The sequence below is a fragment of the Aythya ferina genome, assembly GCF_964211825.1.
Source record: "Aythya ferina genome assembly, chromosome: 2".
Lineage (NCBI taxonomy): Eukaryota > Metazoa > Chordata > Aves > Anseriformes > Anatidae > Aythya > Aythya ferina.
In genome coordinates, this window is record NC_140297.1 from 131,349,950 (window position 1) to 131,365,583 (window position 15,634).

The window sequence follows — 15,634 nt, forward strand, 5'->3', positions numbered from 1 at the left end:
AGCCCACATCCTTTCCTGATCATGTCAAGGTAAACAGTACTTTCCTTTGAAAAACTGAAGAAGTAATACATGGATATTAAACTGATTAACATTAGTCAATCTAAACTCCCAAGTAGCAGTTAAGTTATACGAGGTGAAAAATAAGTGGAAGAGAATATAAAAATATATAAATAGATATATAATATATCTATATATCTAATATGTAATAGAATATAAAAAGAATATACAGAACTAAGCATAATTGGGTGGTCAAGTCACTACGGAGACAGCTGGTAAAACCACGTTTGCTTAAACTGAACTGATGGCCTGAGAGCCCATCTGAGAGTCACCCAGCACCCATACCGTGGAAAATGCCACCGTAATGGGCAACTTTGCTGACAGTGTCTGCAGAGAGGCAAGTTCCCAACAGTGGAGTCCCACCAGCACTGAACTCCACTTCATCTCTACACAAGGATTTACACATTTAGACATGCAGCAGTTCAGACTCTCTGAGAAGAAGACAAACAAGAAGAAACTAACTTTGCTACATCTTAGAGATCTCCCTCTCAAATCCATTTGAAGAACCTGAACTATGACTTCAGATTTTATGGTGTTAAATGATCTATGTTTCCAGATCCACTTTATGACTTCCTCAATAAGCAAGAAATATATTACTTCATGTATTTTTAGAGCTTTGTACATTTTGACTTTTCTCTCAATTACCTCTTTCACATGAGTAACAAGTGCTGTACTGTGTCCGTATCTATGTTTCTTCAAATGCCAATTAGAAATGCATTACACACACACACAGATGAAGATCCTGCACATACAGACATGCAACGTGACAAACAGCAGACACATGGTAAGTAATGTTTATGCACTTTTCCTATTCACTAACTTTCCTGGTAGCATATGCCAGCAACCCCAGTTCACCCTCATTCAAAAGCTTAACCTGTCAACGTTACATTCCCTGTTTCTGTTGCAAAAAATGAAGACATTTTCCACGCCAAATATGTAAAGTACCCAGACCTAGAACAGCACCTGCTTTGCAGAGAGAAAGCAACAGCTTATTTAAAGACATCATGAAGACAAAACACCACTGAAAAGGAAGTGTGGCATTTCTCCTTGGCATATGCTAGTTGTCTCAAAAGTGTCACAGACAATGATATTTAAAATAATGATGTTCAAGTCCACCAAAGAAACAACACACCATACCTTTAGAGACGGTGTGATTTCAGGAAGGGAACACCATAACATTCTATGTAATAAGAGTACAACACCCAGATTTGCCAGCAGAGACATTAAAAAATAGGTTAAACGTCAATTACATAGTATTCCTACCCTAAATGGTAACTAAAACTTTATCCTTTACTCCCACACCCCCACCCCCCTCCCCTTTACTGGCATGTATTGTGTGTAGGCCCTACGTTTCAATAAAAGGAAGCAAATTCATTTAACAGCACACTAGAGAGTTTTTATAAGATATGCAATCTACAGGAAACCTATGTCCCTCAATACATATTTGTTGACTAAATGTGTTACTAGCATTAATATAACAGTTACTGAAATGATAAAAGATACTGAAGTTTAACTTACATTTTAAGAAAACTACTGAGTAGTAACAGCAGTGAGGTATTTTATATTAAAAGTAATAATAATAAAAAAATATGAAATATTTATCTGAAACCTCTCATTTCTGGTGTGCCCCAATGCCACCACCCATACACCTCCTGTGTCTCAATCCTGCTCACAAGTGGAAGAAAGGAAGTGAAGGAGGGTCCCTGCTCAGCCCACCATCCACCATGCACCTGCAGAGACCCCAATCAGTCTCCAGTCCCCAGCCTGCCCACCTCACCCCTTTAGCTCATGTTGCCTTTGTTGCATAATCTGGAAGGTCTAAAATGAAAGTGGCAGGAGACCTGAGATTGAAGAAGGGAAGGGTTATGGCTGAACTCATGACACAGGTTCAGTACCTCCTTCTGTCACAGAGCTTGCAAAAATGCCTGGCAAACACCCCATCTACACTCAACCCTCCCATCTCCCAAGCCTCTGACCTGCAGCAGTCTTGAGCATGCACCTGCAAATAGAAGTGCTGGGAGATCTGACTAGGGAGAGCTGATACTGAATAAAGAAAAATGCCACGAGCCCTTAAGAAAAAGGGTAAGCTGTACTTCAGCTCAGACATTCAAAATTAATAGAAATATTTTTGGAGCATTTTTTATTAAAGGCATATGTCTTCATTTTTCATGTTTGCTATGTGGTAATAGCATTCCTTTTCCTCACACAGTGCTGTGAAAAAAACTCTGGAAGTAGCAAAGCACTGAGCCATCACAGTTATTTTCTCCTGGATACATTACAGTACCATCTAGGAGTCACAGGACAGGATATAGGCACACTGTAGGCTGTGCTGATAGAGAACAAAAAGATGGTTCTTGTCTCTGAGGGTCACATTCAAACATAAAACAAAGGATAATAAATGGATATGGATGGTTCACGAGGAAACAGGAGGAAACAAAGAGGCAGCATCACTGAACACAAGAGGCAGTGGCTGTAACTCATCACTAACCTACTTTTTTTTTCCTAGGGATTATGGCAGAGGAGATATTAAGAAGGGATTTAAAAGGAGAAAATGAGGTTAAGTGTGTTGATGTCTGCTCAGAGCTCATCCTTAACTTAGTAACAGCAAAGAACAAAGCACACAGATGCTGGTTTGAACACATGGTAAGTCAGTGATGAAGCTGGTATCACAAGTGAACTGGAGTAGACTTATGGATAGATGTGCCGGAAGGGCTTTGGATAAGAAATCAGGATGCTTCTTCCTATTATTATTCTAAGAGAGAGTGATGATTTTTACTGAAATGCTCACAAGAAAATGATTTTCTTTTTACATCTCATTTGAGTAAAGTAAGAGCTATACAGGCTTTATGGGAACCATGCTTGGCAGTGGACAGAGAGGTGGCATTGTTTCATGACCACGGATATCCCTATGAAACATGAAAGAAACGTGACTTATAGTTCACAACTGTTTTTTAAAATCCAGGATACCATTAGCTAAGTTGTTTGTTTTCATGAGTTACTATCTTCTACTCCTTAAATACCTGTTTGCAAGAACCAGAAACTTCTCTGCTCCACAACTGTTTTGGTCTTTTAGACATTAGTTTATTTACATATGTTCTACCTGCTATTTAATTCTGTTGGAAAATATTTCAGATAATATTTTTTCCATTTTTTCCTTAGCTCAGCCATTTTGCAAAGTTAAGAAACCAGTGGAATCTGGGGGGGAGTCTGAGCTCAGTAACAAGTCTGTGTCTTAAAACACGTTTGACTTTCGGGTGATAATCTCAACAGTAATGCTGCCTTTTATCTAATTGATCTGTGAAATCAGACTAGTGTCTAATGACCTCCCAAAACATCTGTTGTACTGTTTAAGGGAAGGTATTTCAACAAAAACATGTTGATATTTGGTAAATTATTGTTCAGAGAAAAAAAAAGGTAAAAGTAGAAAAATGCAGAAGACATCTTTCCATCCACAAAGTTTTTAATGGTAGTTTCCAAATCAATTACCCTACACTTAAAGTTCCAACAAAACATCAGAAAAAAGCAATTTCAGGACCACTTCATAAAAACAAAGGAAGCCTTTTCACCATACTCTAATTAGACAAACCTTACCAACAAAAGGTCTGTTTAACACATGGATTGCCTCCAGTTATTTAACAGAATCACAGAATTGTAGGGGTTGGAAGGGACCTCAAGAGATCACCAGGTACAACCACCCTGCCAAAGCAGGTTTCCTAGAGCAGGTATTTTGCTTAATACTCTTCCAGAAGTTAAGGATCAACCCTGGAAGGAAAGCTGGTAGGTAACAAACTAGCTAGCTAACATGCCGTTGTCCTGTACGCTGGAAGAGAGCATGCTGGTCCTCAGTGCAGATAACAAGAAAACTGCACTGGGTCCAGCCTGGTCGGTCTTCCAAGGTGGGCAATCCAGCAGAGCAGCCAGCAGCAAATAGCTCAGGCATTGAGAGAGGCATTGCTTTACATCTCCACCAACTTGGATGGAGATGCTGCGCTCCCATGAGGACCTGGCAACTCATAAATAACTAAATGTACACGTCTCAGCCTGGCGCTGAATTCCACCCTGCAACTGGGTACTGGAGCTCCCCTCAGACTATGGCGCCTTGGAAGGCTCCTATAGGATGCAACTTATCATACAAGCTTCCCAGCTAGGTTAAATGGACCATGTCCTAAAAGTAGCTACTTCTCTCTGCCGACTACAGGGAGACCTCGGGTGACCAGCTTCGCTGCAGACATCCTCCGTCTGAGTGTCCTGAAGAGCACTCCAGGCTGGTGAGGCAGAAAATGTGTGTATTCATGTTGTAGTTCTGGGGCTGCATATTAGTTGGCTCTCAAAAGCTAAAAGTTATGCTCCTGACAGCTGTAATGACAGAACTAAATTAAGAAAATAGAGTTCAGAGAGGCAGAGAGATGTGGCTGAGCTTTGGATGAACAAACCTTATTAACTGACCAGCTACCATCTCTCTAAGCAGATTAAAAGAATTATTATTACAGCTCTAGTTTAACAGTTTGGAAAACTGACATTTAAAGTTGCTGCTTAACGTTCAGATATTCTTAATGCTGTGCAGTAAATTCGTTTTTTGACACCTGCTTGTACATACACGGTAACTCTTGCAAGCTAATGGCAGCGTTCAAAAGTATCGGCAAGAGCAAATCAAAATGTATGCCTTTTTCAGAAACTAATTATTTTTGTGACTTCATGTTTTTATCAGATAGCAACCATAAAAAACATGCCCATTGCAACAAGAGCCCAGAAGAAAGTCATTTATATTACAATTTCTTCAGATCAAGTCAAATGAAATTAGATTTCGAAATCCACAAAATACAGTCGTATGAAAACACTGTAGCATCTCTTCGTATGCCAGAACACTGCATGTGAAAGTTCATATATTTGATTTCTCAGAAACTACCTCTAAAGTATCATGTATTTTCATGCTTTTTAAGGCCATACCACTTCCTGGAAAAAAATAAAATAAATAAATAAAAACAGAAATCGTGCATGCTTCAGGCAGTCCTACATATTCTAGCTGGACATAGATTACGCTGTCCCAGTTGAGTGATTTAAAATTGCATTTATAGTGATGTTTTGTGATTGAAGAGGCCAAAGCCTCCCTAGGGGAAAACTATAAGGTGGTCTGCAAACCAATTTAAGGAACACACATTAATTTCTTAGCTTCAGAAGGTTAATATGTGCCCTGGTTTCACTTTAAATAATGCCACCCTTTTATTAACCAAGGGAAAGACAGTAACTTTCAAGTCTATAGAGTGGAAAGAAGGTTTTTTGTTATTGTTTCTGTTTTCTTTTACATTTCCCTCCCCTCTCAGAATATGCAAACCAAATTTCAGAACTCCCAAATCAAAGTACCTTCAGGTTCAATGCCAATACTAGAGTCAAGAAATGCCAGTACAAATTTAGTTCAGCTCCCTTGAGCTTACACATCAAGATTAAATATTTAATTACATGATGACATGCAATTTTTTCATTACCTGTGTTCTAAATAAAAACAAACAAATTCTGTAATGACCCGGCAAGATATTCAGATCTCCATCTCATTTCAAATATATGACCTCAGTAATTAAAATTACACAAGCATTTACCTTGCAGAGAGACATACACAGTCAGGTAAGAATTTTCTTAAGAATACACATGAGTTTGATCTTTTCCTTTTCAGTGGACAAAACATTTTTGGAAATAAAATGCATCTTCCACCAGCAAATACTGCTTGTCACTATGTTGCCATCTAATTCTGAATGAACAAAATCAGCAGAAATCTCCTTTTGCCTTATTTTTTCAAACAGGTCAATCACAACAAAGAGCTTATCAAAATATTTTAACTCCCATTCTAAAAATACCTGCTATTTATTATTTGAATCTGCTGTACAGACATTAGTCTAATATTCAATTAGAATAAGTGGTTATGAATCACGCATATTTTGGGAATTTCTGACCCAATGCTTGGGTTTTAAATATTTATTGATAAAAATATTGTATTTCTAACAGAAATCTACATACAAACGAGCAAATTAGGAGAGTGGCAATCCTGCTTTATGACTTCGAGGTGTCTGAGCTTGGATATCTGCCTTCTCTGCCGACTTCCACCTTGGCTCGGATAATTGGAATAAAGATGAATGAAAATTTAGGCCTGCAGTTTTAATAGTAACTATTTGTTATTTAAATTTCCTTTTCTGCACTGAACGATTGCAAGAATGTGTGCTCAGAATTAAAAGGCTGCTCTTTAGCATCAGCACATTGATTTCTTGGGGTCCTTGCAAAGCTTTTCACATTGTTTCTGGACTGGAGATATACACCCCTCTAACTGCCTGTCAGACATCATTTCTGCTTTATGAATAAATAATATGATGCCCAAGGGAAGCGTTGGTCTAAGACAAAAAATCAATATGTGTCTAGCATGTGTTAGGCCGTTGTACAGCTGAAGTCTGTCTCAAATATGTGGAGTAATTTTAATAACAAAACAAATGCTCTCTAAACTGAGCTTAAAGGAGGGTTATTAAGAAAGCACTGCCACTATTTCGCTGTGTATCCCATTTGAAGAATAATAATATGGCCCTCTTAAAATGCAAATAGATATTCGTATTGCAAAGTATTTGGCAATTACTTATCTACAAATTTCTAATATACATGTTACAGAGGTATGGAAGCAACTAATTTTTACTTTGTTCCTCTCGGAGCAGTTTTGGTACGAATTTGTGTAATAAAGCTGTCTGCTACTACAACTGCCTTAATTTATATCTTAAAAATATCCTCTTCCAGAAATGCTTTCTATTTTTACAGAGGGCCTGGGATCAAAAGTGAAACAAAAGCAGGGCAAATTAATCATTCATGCAGCTCCCTAATCGCCTTAGTCATTCCTGCAGTGTAAGCCTATTTCCACACCCAGCACTGGTTGCAGATCCAGCATCCACCACCAAAGTCACAGTGATGCAAACCCATCGCAGGAACACCTGAACCACTCTACTTTTTCAGTATGGGTCAAAATAAGACAACTTTGCCTACTGTCACAAGGGAGGTCTTTAATTCATTTATACTACAGCTGAGAAGAGCTGCAGTCTCACAGCTCCTCATCTCCCCAAAACATCTCCTTTCTGCTGTGTTTCTCACCAAAGTCAGCCTCACACATGAAGCCTGTGAGGACATGACTGGGGTGTTCTGCAAAAGGGGTACAAACCTCTGGTGTTTTTTCTGAGCAGCTTTGAGGTTCAGCAGATCAGCAACCCAAACAGCACCAGAGGAAGAAAAAGAAGAGGTAAAGACAAGACAGCGAGCTGTCATCAGACGCATGAACAATCTCTGAGACCACTGTCTCCAAGCCAACAGTGTCTAGCCCAGGGACATTGCCCTCAAAGGTCTTTTTCCCCTCCACCACTGTGCAGACCTCTCAGTGCAGATCCTCCCCCTGGGAGCATGCTGACAAGGCAGCTCCTCCTGCTACATTCACATAATGAAAAGCACAAACTTCATATATTTATGACCTTTGCAGGTTGAGGAGCTGCAGCTGAGTGCCCTGGCCTGAGGGTGGTTAGTGCTGCAGGGAGAGCTGGCCATCTGGAAGTGCAATCTAAAGAAAGCAGAGGAAAAACCTGATATCTTGGGGAAAGAAACCTACAGACATGCAGAAGCTACAGCTGAGGTGTTCTGAGGCTCACACTGAAGGACAGCATAGAAGAGCCCATCAGCATACATACAAAACATTTCTTTTACCAAATAGAAGAAAATGCAATGGTAAAGACATGGAGAGGTGGCTTTCCAGAAAAAGAAAAATCCAGGAAAAAGGAGAAGGATCAGGATGAAGCTCGAGTGTATTTTTATTGATGTTGAATAAATGCAAACCCCAAACCACTGGTAGTGTTGATGCACTGTTTGTGTTTAAACGTTATTAGGGAAGTAAGCGGGAAGAGAACTGAGAGCTGAGCAATTATTCCCAAATTACTTCAGGCACAGGAAGGCTCCAAATTCTGAGCACCAAACGAGCACATCCTGTGCACTGAAGGGGCTCTGGGGGACCTGTGTGTCCTGCCTCTCTAATGACGGGCAGAGCTGGGATCCTGATGGTTCTTCCCCCGTCCTGATGAACAACGCTATGTTAGCAAGCCCTCTCTGACCTGCAACCAGCCAGCACCCTGTCCTTCACACACACACCTCCTACACTCATCACGTCAAGGCTGGACCTGAAGACCCAGTGCAGAGACACAGGAATGTGGCATACCGCGGTGAAAGCTGTCCACTGCCACCGTGTGCCCCAAAACAGACCTTCTCATCTTGCTCCCCACCACATGATCCTGTGATTCTGTATGTGCAGGCATGGTGCTGAGGGACATGATTTAGTGATGGGACTGGTAGGTCAAGTTGGTGGTTGGACTTGATCTTGAGTGTTTTTTCCATGATTCTGTGATTCTGTAGTTCCACCAACCCCTGGCTGACAGGACCACGTGGTGTAGGACACTCAACCAAGGCACGCTTGACTCAAAATGCCTTATGTATGGGGCAGCCCCTTCCCTGCTGGCAGAAAGCAGCGTAATTTTGCTGATGGTTGCACCAAAACTATCCCAGACTTGTGAGGGCCATAGAGCAGATTTTATCACTCCGGTCGCTGCTGATCACAATGAAGAATAATGGGGCTATGCAAAGCAAGCACACTTCAGCAGAGCAGAAGCAGGCAGTGACGTACACCCCATGCCACCAACACGTCTGTCACATAGCATGAAATTACACCAACATGTGGTATGGGAGAAGGACACCAAAACAAGGAAGGGTTTTAAGCTGCAGGACACAGCTAAGAAGGAAGCTGTCACCTGAACTGTGAAATTTGTTTAGGCATTTCTTGAAGAAAATTAATACATTTCCTCTGATAGTATAAAACCTGCAATTTGTACAATTATTTACATTTAGCTATGCTTGAAGAAAAAAAATAATTAAATGCATCTTCTTACAAATAAGAACACAGATTTTCAATTAAAGTTCTGAGCATTTTTCCAGAAATAATAAGAAAACTTGCTTTCTAGGTCAGCAAATGAAGCAGTATTGTGAGCTGAGTTCAAAGGGCAGCCCAACGAGTACCCAGAAGACTTTGCCAAGATCCTGCAAGGGATCTCCTATTCTGGAGGCAAGAGATTTTGATAACATCAAGGAAAATCTGAATTAAAGACGAGGCCCAGTTTTGCAGCAGTCCTCTTGTGTACAATATGTAGTATGTGAAAACTGCTGCCAGATGCCCACCTTCTCTTCCCTTCTGTTTGGAAGTCATGTTCAGAAGATGGCATAATTAGACTATCAAATACAGAATGAGCAGCAGTTTGAAGCTCTGATATTTTATTATATATGTAGACAAAAAAGCATGGTATGACGCATATTGTCAAAAAATACCTTAATGCTATTTTAAATGATCAGTTATGCTTCCTAGAAGTGACACTGGCCGCAGCCTCTCCACCTCAGCGTGGTAGAGCCATACCCACCCAAGGGGAGGAACACCTCAGTGAAATAACCAGACCCTTCTGTGTAGGCATTGCAGCAGCCTGGGGTGTGCTTTCACACTGAGAAACCCTCAGCAGTGTAACTGGTTGAAAGAAGTCCTCAATCTAACCACCTCCCTAATTGCTAGCCACACTTGCCTTCCTGACCTCAGTCTGAACACACTTTATTCAGCCACTCTAAACTACACTAGCCAGTTGACCCAGAGCTGGTTCGTTGTTTTTAACACAGCCAAAAATCCCACGCTGCCAGGGTACAGTTTGATGCTATTTCTCCAGCAATAAAACTGGCTGAAAGGATCCTGACTTTACCACTCAGCCTCACTCAAGGCAAAACAGCTGCCTCTGGGTTGTACTACAGATGGGAGCAGAGAAGTAAATCCAGATTTTTAAAAGACTCTGAAACCCCACCAAAACATTTTTATTTTTTTTTCAGCTCCAAGATTCTCAACTTTTTTGACCCAGAAAGAAAAACCACTAGAGCTACAGCTGTACTCAGATGATGTAGTCCGGCTGTCTAATGCTGATGGGAGTATTACACAGCATGATAACCTGCTCACAATTCCTGATTTCCTGTGCAAGAGCTCAGCATATCCAGGTCCTTTAGAAACGTAGCAGAGTCATCGACACATTCTTATTGCAAACAGAATTTCCAAAATGATGAGTGATTCAACAGGAAAGAGAAAGACCCCTCACCTTGCAGAGGTGTTTCATTTCCAGATCTGAGTATCATTCACAGAGAACAGGAGTTTGGAACTAAAACACTTCATCTCTGACAGATTAAAGACAACTATCACAATGCTCTGGCTTTCACAAGGTATTAGAAGCATGGGTAATATTAAATTGATTTTATATGGATTTTACCTTTAAGGTGTCTGGCCAGGTTTGTTGATTTCTATGTTAATTTTAAAGGCAATTACTACCAAGAAGCAATATTTCCATCAATTATACACCAATTATATTTATGTATTTCACGTGGGCACAAGATCTGGGACTGAAGCATCTCTGAACTATGTGTGGATAATAAAAAGAGACTCAGAGAGGGGCTTGGAGTATATTCACACAAAATCATTCACTGTAGCTTAGGAGATAGCAAGTCAAACAAGTTGTGTAACCCAGTATGCTACCACAGGTGTGCTCTCAGCTTTTGCTTCTCAAAAACAGTTAAACCATTAAGCTTCTCTCAGCTAATGAACTTTCCTTTAGAAGAAGCTAGGAACATGCACAAGGTCAGTCAGCATGATGTGGTCACCTTGAAAGTTTTTCACTTGTGGTCTTATCAACATGCTGGAAGTGAGGAATACCAGGTTGGTATGCCCTAAAATAGCATTGATTCCCTGGAAAGTTTCAAGGCTATCTTTGTGCTAAGAAAGGGACTTGGAGTGTTCACAGTATTTATCAACTGAGCCACAAAGTGAGTGCACTGCATACAACAAAATGAACTGCACAAGTTAACACCTTATATTCAGAAAGAACTGAACACCCTATTCGGTACTGATAAGCCCTTGAGAAAAATCTGTCAAACTACAAATACTCACTCAGCTGACTGGCTAATAAAGTCAAAACAGCAAACACTAGGATTCACTAGCTTAAAAACAACAACAACAATCCACCATGAACAAGAAAACCTAATTTTATGTAAAGAAGGTAGCTCCTAGTCTAGTGATAAGCCTGCAGGTCACTAAGCAGCTGTCTGTCCTTCTCCTCCCAAAATAAAAGGTTTCTTCTTTTCCTGAACTCAGTTTGGTTAAAAATAAAAACAAAACAAAACAAAACAAACAAAAACAAAAACAAACAAACCAACCAAAACAAAACAAAAAAAAACCAACACATTGTGAAAGTGCAAATGACTGCCAAAGCTTTGGAAAACAGCTCTGTCTCTCAAGATCTATTTGTTAACTTGCCATTTTGAATAACCAGAAGCATAGGTTTAGCCCTACCGCCACTAGATTCATCTTTTGGTCCAGTGCCACATTATCACTTACTAGAAACAGCCACACAACAAAGTTTGGGATACTTTTTCAAAAACTGCAGTTTTTGAAAAATCAACATCTGCTAGATGTTGGGAGATCTTAATTATTTAAATGGCAATACGGTATAAAATTGATTTTGTTCAAGTCTCATCAGAGCTCCAGAAATGAATGAAAGCAGCACCCTATATACTGAAGACTTGATCTCACTGGTCTCCATACAGTGGTATCAGGTACAAATGGCAGATTGCATGCTCAGACTAACTTCTTAACTACTATATTATTCTCTGTACCTTCTGACATCCTGCTTTGTAACTTAACTGTGAAATACGAACTCCCAGCTGTCTATTTTGTTATTTGTTTTCTGTCCATATATATGGAGACCTCATTAGCTATGCTTTCAGAACAGGCTTTGAAACAAGCAAAAGCAATATATAGATCTGTAGGATCTACAGCAAACAGCAGCAGAAACAGCTTTTAAGAACTTGGCAAAGTGAGCAAAGATGACAATTTCTGATAGGCACCTGTTGGTTTCCTTAATCAAAACAGACCTACCAAGCAAACCTCCCAGCACCAGAGGCAGATAATGAGGTAAGGAAAAGCTTTCTAAATAAGCATGAAAATAAACATATCCAGCTGATTTCACCTTTTTCAGCTGGGACTGGAAGTACTGCTTCTTAAGACATAAAAAGAACTGCATTTTCAGAATATATCATGTCTTTATTTTACACACACACACATCTTACCCAGCAAATTATGGGTCACAAAGCTGTTAGCAACAGCTTCCGTAAAAGCTATTTGTAGTATCACTGCTACCCAGTGTGATTGCTTAGCACTGGCATGCTCATAAATTGCAGGTGTCTTCATAAAGTTGAACTAAAGCCAAGCTGACCACCACAGGAAACAAAAAGCAGACGCATAAATAATTACCTTGGAGTCTCTGTAGGGCTTGATGATTCAGTGATATATGGTATTGACAAACGTTTCCTCCTAGACAAAAAAGGAAAGAAAATTTCACAGCTCTGAACAATTATGCCACACTATGAGAAAATAACAGAGAATATACATTACCTCCTGTTTCTTCAAATTTAAAATCATATTCAGAGAAAGATACTTTTAGAAAGAGTTTTCCTTCCTGTACTTAAAATGCCCCAGTATAACTAATATAGTTTTTAAACTCATTATTTTTGTTTGTTTAATATCTTCTGACTTTCAAAGATCTTATGAAGAATTTAGGCTGAGAATTTTGAAATTTTTATTCTCTCATCTATGTATTGTTTCCAATAGTATGGATTTCATGGACCAGATCAGAATGAAAGGCTCATATACATAAAGTTAGGGTAGTTTATACCCATGCAGTGACCCTTAGAGAGGTTTCTGAAACAAACAAACAAACAAACAAAAAAACTAGCTTGGTTTGTAAATTGACAGAAGAAAATACCTTCTTTTCCCTGGATGCTTATTCCAAATGTAAGGGGTCTTACACCTTTAACTTTGTAGGGAACTGGTTTGCTGTATGATTGAAAGACTAATTTAAACCAAAGTTTAAACCACATCTTCACCAGTTGGCTTCTTCAAATGAGTTATGACTTTCCAAACTAAATTAGCTAAAGCTATGGTCCAACTTCTCAAATAAATAAGGCTATACAGTGCTAACAAGTAGGATTAGGAATTCTAATTACTGCCAAAGTGGAAATAGATTTAAAATAGGCTAGTTCTGAAGGAATATGCCATTTCTTCTATGCCACTAATTTTCAGAAGAGATTCATGTTTCTAAAGCAGCTTAAGAAATCAGGGATCCTGTCAGGCTATCTGCCTGCTCAGACCACAGAAGGATATGCTGATTCAATTACTTTCTTTTGACGTAAGCCCAAATTATAATTAGTGTAAGCACATATTACAACTCAAACCCTTTGCACAAAGAAATAATTTATTTTTTTGCAAGCATTAACCAGCTGTTTTGCTAGTTCAGGCCTCCCCATTACTGGTATAGTCTACTAAAAATAATGCAGTGCAAGCTACTACAGAACTGTTGCTTGGTTACATTCTCAATTATCACAATGCTGGCCTTACTCACTCAGTGTCAAGGTCAAAGCAATTGTTTCTTTGCTTTAATGATGAAGTATCCTGTTTATAAAAATCTTATCTGCTTCCTACTTGGTAAAATATTGCACTTTTCAGTCAATCATTGGTGCCTAGTCCTGCAGAGAGACAAAGTGTGAGAAAATGACCTGCAACATTAATTTTTGCCCTTAACACAGATTTTTTTTTCCAACTCCACCCAAAATGTCAACTGCCTCACAATGACACAGGCATCAATGTTACCAACATTTCTTTCCTTCTTTGCCAGGTAAATGTGGCAGAAATGCGTTAACTGTGTATTTATTGCAATTCTTACCCCATCCAATCACAAGATAAGCAAAGTGGCAATTTTTAATTAGCATGCATCTCTAGCCAGTGCTGTAGGGAAAGCTAAAGCAAGCAGGAATTTTCACATCGGTTTTAAATGTGCAAAGTTTTTGGTCCTTTGCCTCTGAGGGCAGGTGTCTGGCTGCAAGGACTGCAATGCTCCCCAGGCTACTCTACACTGCTGAATATTTCATAGCCCCTGAGAAACACAGCTGTAATCAACATGCCAATAATGAAATGGGCGGCGATAATACAGCAGAGGTAAAGTGCGCCATTAGAAAGCATCATTGCTTTGGCTGCTACTGCAGGATAGCTGTAACAATTTATCATATTATTTGATAAAATAATAATGCTATCAGCTATGAAATCAAAATGAATGTTATGCCAAAAAAAAAATAAAAAAAAATTAGAAAGTGTCTCAGGGGGCCAACATGAATAGCAAAGAGAAAAAATCAGGACGAGTGCCAAAGCAAACGCATTCAAGACAGAAACTCCACTAAATGTATTAATCACCAACGCTAATTACATACATGCACGTCTAAGCTTAAGGAAGTTAAAAGGAAAGGCTTTATAAATAATGACACAGAACAAGCAAAAAAAAAAAAAAAAAAAAGTTAAAAAGTAGCAAACATTTTTATTTCAATTAAAGTCTGTAGAATAACCAGCTGATGCCCTCGCTTCTTTGTAACCTCAGGTGTTTACAGGCAGGTCTGTATTGTCTGGTGCTGGTCAGTAGTGAGAGAAAGTCCAACAGCAAGACTACTCTTGGACATTTCCTGGAGATAATGCCATGAGCTATGATTAAGGATCTCATGTTGAAAAGCAGGATGACCCAAGAGGTGAAACAAAGTGGGTGAATATCAGGATGTACCCATGAATTGTGCAGGGAAGCTTCACAGAGAGCAATTCTTCTCGCTTAAGAAAATTCCCCCCAAACCTGCCTGTCCCTAACACATAAGCCACCCTAGGTTTCTGAGAAAGGAAGCTCTGACTGCCTATAGAAATGTAAACTAATGTCACAGATAAAGCTATAATAGGTAGGTGGTGAAAGGGGGAAGGTCATCCATCAAGAGCCATGTGGGTGGACAGTGAGGAATTCTCCATAAGCATCCCTATCCCCAAAGATGACCTATACACATCTCTACTAATTTGGATTGATGTGTGGCTCAGACCACTAATTCTCTACCCCAAACTGCAATGATGAGCATGGGTAAGCTGGAAAAGGCATGGTCTGGCTGTAGGAAACAACTTTCTCCACACCTCCTCCAGAGCAAGGGGAGTAGTAACTGGGGCCAATGTGGGCAGAAAAGGGTTGAGGCTGTTTTCCCCAGCATACATTTCCCCAGACATCAGAGGAAACCCTGCTGAAGCATGGCCCCCATGGCTGTAGTCTTTTCACATTCCCCTGCCAAGCAGTCACTGACACCCACAGCTCCTTTCTGACACTGAAGTGGCCTGCAATTAAGTGAAGGCTGATGTTGGCTCCCTTTTTTACTTGCTCAAGCTCACAAGACTAAGCTGAATGTTATTCCCTGAAATTAAAGAAAGGTTTGGATGCGAGACTGCTGATAGGTTCACTTGCAACACGGCGTGTTGCAAGGAGAAATCTTGACAGATGTGAGAAAATGCTCAATGGGATGCTGCAGATATGACTGAAAAGAGAAAGCTAACAATAGTGGGGGGAAAAATATTACACTATTTGAGAAAGAACCTCTA

The 15,634-nt window shown here is 39.7% G+C and overlaps 1 protein-coding gene across 7 annotated transcripts in view; it reads right to left on the bottom strand.

Moving 5' to 3' along the window:
• The window catches only part of PAG1 (phosphoprotein membrane anchor with glycosphingolipid microdomains 1), a 108,917-nt gene that overhangs the window by 71,045 nt on the left and 22,238 nt on the right, over positions 1–15,634 (bottom strand). For 2 of the 7 annotated variants that reach the window (XM_084511226.1, XM_084511230.1), the window contains exons 1-4: positions 13,908–14,076; positions 13,587–13,710; positions 12,951–13,021; positions 12,440–12,499 (exon numbers count right to left, since the gene is read on the bottom strand). The gene's annotated coding sequence lies outside the window, so the exon portion shown is untranslated. Of the gene's footprint in view, positions 1–12,439; positions 12,500–12,950; positions 13,116–13,586; positions 13,711–13,907; positions 14,077–15,634 lie in introns of those variants that run through there. The other 5 variants (XM_084511228.1, XM_084511231.1, XM_084511225.1 and 2 more) reach the window with 3 other exon arrangements.